We start from the raw sequence: 5,253 nt of genomic DNA, 5'->3' as shown, positions 1-5,253 counted from the left end.
TGCTGAAACGGCCAGCCAGTGGCAGAACAGGAGCTGACAGGGGGGGAGCTGCTGCCTAGTGGAGATGGGAACTACCAGCTGAGAAGAGTCTGGAGGTCATACTGAGGAGCTAAAGAAAGAGAAACAGCTACACCTGTACTGCCTCTCACCTCAGTCTGGACAACAAGCTGGATGTCAGTTGGGAGTCTGGGGCAGAGAGAGTTCACCTATCCACCCTCTCAGTTCTACTGGTGATGCTGCTGATTGTTATTCTATTCAGCATTTTCATTTGTGTCAAAAGGAGGAGACGCACCGCATCCACAGGCATTGTCACAACTTGCAAAAGTGCGGAGGAAATGAACCTTTCTTCAGATTCTTGCAACATAAAGGGACATATCATAATTTACTGGGTGGAGGGAGCGGGTCCAAAAGGGAGGGTTGTCAAACTTCTTCTTTTTTGCTTTGGGAGTTTTTTTTATTGGGCACAGGGGAGGATATGCTCTATTGGGTAAGTAAATGAAACAAGCTCCAGTAAACTAATATTGTAGGACTGCGCACTGTATTACTGTATTGTATTGTATGGACTGGAATTACACACCTTTTTCAAACCATGAACCTGGGAGAGAACATGCATTGCTGGTGCAGGACATGCGGCCTACAAAGTTATAATTATAGGCTCTCAATTTGATTTTAATATTGAATATAAATAGGGCCTGTTTTACATTTTATAATTAGTAGGCTGATGCATGCATACCTTTCATAATGTTTCCCCTAATGTTGTGCAACATGCATATTAGCCTATTTCTCTTTCTCCATTACTTCCTTGTTTTCAACAGTTAAATTACATATTTTGTTGTCCTGAACTTCATCATTGTAATGACGTGATTGAATAATATAGATTAAGATGCAGATGGCTTTCTTTTCTCTTCACAAAGATTGAATGGTTACATGTCTGAACAAATAACTGCTATAGCCTACAGTCACCCCGAATTCTCTCTTCTTTCAAACTCCCCAGCCTTGCGGCGTGAGTTCTATTGGCTCTGTATTTAACATTCAGCCAACAAGAGCTTGCATCCATCCAGCTTCCAATAATGTTATAGTATAAGAAATGCTAAAAAATGAATTATTCCAGCAAGCTATTCTAGTCAAGATTTTCCTGGAGTTCCAAGAGCTAAGAAGCATTTTTGAAGTAGAGGGGCCAACGGGAGTGCATTGGTGCGTACTGCGCAAGAAACAGGCTAAAGTTGGAACCTTACACATAGCCATCATTTCATTAGCTACATATAAGGATAATAACTACATTGAGGTGATGCCCAAAGCCACATGGAATGTGTAAATTAGAGCCCATTTAGCCCTTACATTACTGTAGCATATGCTGCAGCAAATAGGGACCACAATGAAAATAAGTCCCAGAGTTTATTGTGCAATCCCAGTCAAATACAGTGTAAATAAGCTATTTCTGTTTTTAATTTTGTATATATTTGCAAGAAAATGTAGCTTTGTCATTATGGTGTATTGTGTGTAGATTTTTATTTATTTAATCCATTTTAGAATAAGGCTGTAAAGTACAAGGCTTTGTGCATGCTACCTGTGCTGTGAAAAATGTCTGTCGTTTTTTCTATTTGGTGGTGAGCTAACATAAATATACGTGGTGTTTTCGCTGTAAAACATTTAAAAAATCGGACATGTTGGCTGGATTCACAAGATGTTTATCTTTCAAATGCTGTATTGGACTTGTTAATGTGTGAAAGTTAAATATTTCTAAAAAATATATTTTGAATTTCGCGCCCTGCACTTGAAGTGGCTGTTGTCATATTGTACCCGGCCTCGGGCTTGCAGCCTGAAGAAGTTTAAGACCAAATCCAGGTGGTGAGTCACAACTGTAGTTATTGACATAGCATTGCTCTGTTCAATATTCTCTACATAGATAGTACTCTAAATGCCCCAATTCATGTTGTTGAGTTGAAAAGAGTACAAGATCAGGATTGCTGACACCAGTCATCTGCACAGATAGGGCTCTACCTGTGCAGAGCACATGCCCCTTTTCCCTTCCAGTCTCCAAAGTGTCCTGCCCTTTTGGGTGGCGGCATAATTTCCCCCAAAATGTATTTTTGTTTGTAGTAATGTTTTGTCATTGTTGTTCGGACCCACTGTCCGCAAGTCGTCAAGTTTGCCACCCCTCACCCCCTACCCCTTCCATTGGTTGCGCCTGTTGATATGCTCTGTACTGAGCTTGCACACATCCCCGGTTGTGCATTTTTCCCCCCAGTCTGCCCTGCACAGATATGGCGCGTGCCCAGTATCCAAATGTGCATGACTTGATAGATGAGGTCACCAGTCGAGGGTGTGTAGCCAACTACCTAGTTAAAATATCAACAGTACTGCCACAGCAGCATAAGATTGAATTATCATTGATAACACTTGATTTAGCCTACATCATTATCAATATTCAGTCTGATTGGCTGATACAGCAGAGAGAGAGAGGCATAAAGACAGAGAGGTAAATCACAATCAGTGTAAAATACAGTTTTTGATTTACATCAATGATAAGCTGATAGCCCAACCTCTTTTCCCAATGTCAATCATGTCTTTGGGAGGCACTAACTAGCTTTCTTACAATTTCTGAGGGTGAGTGAGTATTGTTTTTTACATTTTGAACACTTCCTGGCACCATGCAAACCAATGAGGGTTTGAAACTTTAAAGCCAATTATCTCAAAATCATAGTTTTGCAGATAAAACCTTATTGTCCCAAGCTCTCAATGTCCATAACTGTGGATAATATKACTCCTCTTTCAGGTTCAGGATCACATTCTCTGTGGGCACTTGCAACARACATCATRGGAGAGACGCCTTTCCCTGAGTTTACGGTTGTGGTGATGTTYGATGATGTTCAAGTGGGTTACTATGACTCCAACATGAAAGAATTTATCTACAGTGGACTTAACCCAACGGACAAAATACATGATGACGTAGCTCAGGACGGAGCTTATGTATTTGGAACTATCGTACCAAGATATAAAGAGAGACTTCAGCTAAAACACCACTGTAATCTCACAGAGGTGTTCAAGTTCAGCAAAGAATGGCTGGCTGTGAGATGTTGGACAATGGTGAACCAGCCATGATCATGTCAAAGAACACTTTCAATGCCATTTATACAGATCGAACGTAATTTTCAACACAACACATTTACATATGATGCTGGGAAACTACTAGGATGGGATGGGATGAGCAAGCATTTCAGAACACTTTTGATTAATGGTTACTTCCATGCATCAAACACTGAAAAACATTCCTGAAGAGAGAGAAGAATTGTGATGCGTAAAGTTCCTCCCAGACTCAGGTTGATAAAAAAAGAGGTTTCTGGAGGGCTCCAGGTGAGCTGCCTGGCGTTTGGTTTCTACCCCCGCCACATCAACCTGACCCTGCTGAGAGACGGCCAGCCAGTGGCAGAACAGGAGCTGACAGGGGGGGAGTGCTGCCTAGTGGAGATGGAGACTACCAGCTGAGGAAGAGTCTGGAGGTCAGTACTGAGGAGCTAAAGAAGAGAAACAGCTACACCTGTACTGCCTCTCACCTCAGTCTGGACACAAAGCTGGATGTCAGGTGGAGTCTGGGCAGAGAGAGTTCACCTATCCACCCTCTCAGTTCTACTGGTGATGCTGCTGATTGTTATTCTATTGCATTTTCATTTGTGTCAAAAGGAGGAGAGCACCGCATCACAGCATTGTCACAACTTGCAAAATGGCGGAGGAAATAACCTTTCTTCAGATTCTGCAACATAAAGGGACATATCATAATTTACTGGGTGGAGGAGCGGGTCCAAAAGGGAGGGTTGTCAACTTCTTCTTTTTTGCTTTGGGGAGTTTTTTTTATTGGGCACAGGGGAGGATATGCTCTATTGGGTAAGTAAATGAAACAAGCTCCAGTAAACTAATATTGTAGGACTGCGCACTGTATTACTGTATTGTATTGTATGGACTGGAATTACACACCTTTTTCAAACCATGAACCTGGGAGAGAACATGCATTGCTGGTGCAGGACATGCGGCCTACAAAGTTATAATTATAGGCTCTCAATTTGATTTTAATATTGAATTATAATAGGGCCTGTTTACATTTTATAATTAGTAGGCTGATGCATGCATACCTTTCATAATGTTTCCCCTAATGTTGTGCAACATGCATATTAGCCTATGTTCTCTTTCTCCATTATTCCTTGTTTTCAACAGTTAAATTACATATTTGTTTGTCCTGAACTTCATCATTGTAATGACGTGATTGAAAATATAGATTAAGATGCAGATGGCTTCTTTTTCTCTTCACAAAAGATTGAATGGTTACATGTCTGAACAAATAACTGCTATAGCCTACAGTCACCCGAATTCTCTCTTCTTTCAAACTCCCCAGCCTTGTGCCGTGAGTTCTATTGGCTGCTGTATTTAACATTCAGCCAACAAGAGCTTGCATCCATCCAGCTTCCAATATGTATTAGTATAAGAAATGCTAAAAATGAATTATTCCAGCAAGCTATTCTAGTCAAGATTTTCCTGGGAGTCCAAGAGCTAAGAGCATTTTTGAAGTAGAGGGGCCAACGGAGTGCATGGTGCGTACTGCGCAAGAAACAGGCTAGAAGTTGGAACCTTACACATAGGCCATCATTCATTAGCTACATATAAGGATAATAACTACATTGAGGTGATGCCCAAAGCCACATGGAGATGTGTAAATTAGAGGCCCATTTAGCCCTTACATTACTGTAGCATATGCTGCAGCAAATAGGGACCACAATGAAAATAAGTCCCAGAGTTTATTGTGCAATCCCAGTCAAATACAGTGTAATAAAAGCTATTTCTGTTTTTAATTTTGTATATATTTGCAAGAAAATGTAGCTTTGTCATTATGGTGTATTGTGTGTAGATTTTTATTTATTTAATCCATTTTAGAATAAGGCTGTAAAGTAACAAATGTGGAAAAAGTCAAGGTGTCTGAATACTTTTCGAATGCACTGTAATATTTTTTTTACTGTAAAATAAAATCAATCAATTGATCAATCAATCCAACGGCAATTTGATGAATGGAAAGAGACATCTGTTACAAAACACCAAACAGTTTGACAAGGTAGGGAAGGATGTGTTTTCTGTTTGTTGAGATTGACATACTGACATACTTATTGTGTTAAGATTGTTGAGGGGAAAAAATGTGTTTTATCCATTTTAGAATAAGGCTGTAAAGTCAAGGGGTCTGAGTACTTTCTGAATGCACTGTATGTATTT

The 5,253-nt window shown here is 40.3% G+C and overlaps 1 pseudogene; it reads left to right on the top strand.

Annotated features, from left to right (window-relative positions):
- LOC112077784 (major histocompatibility complex class I-related gene protein-like) overlaps nt 1-3,737 on the top strand; it is a 10,507-nt pseudogene extending 6,770 nt beyond the window's left edge.
- Nucleotides 3,738-5,253: the final 1,516 nt, after the last annotated feature.

This window comes from Salvelinus sp. IW2-2015, unplaced genomic scaffold, assembly GCF_002910315.2.
Source record: "Salvelinus sp. IW2-2015 unplaced genomic scaffold, ASM291031v2 Un_scaffold4914, whole genome shotgun sequence".
NCBI lineage: Eukaryota > Metazoa > Chordata > Actinopteri > Salmoniformes > Salmonidae > Salvelinus > Salvelinus sp. IW2-2015.
The sequence above is the reverse complement of the archived record's forward strand: the minus strand, read 5'-3'. Positions and strand labels throughout refer to the sequence as shown.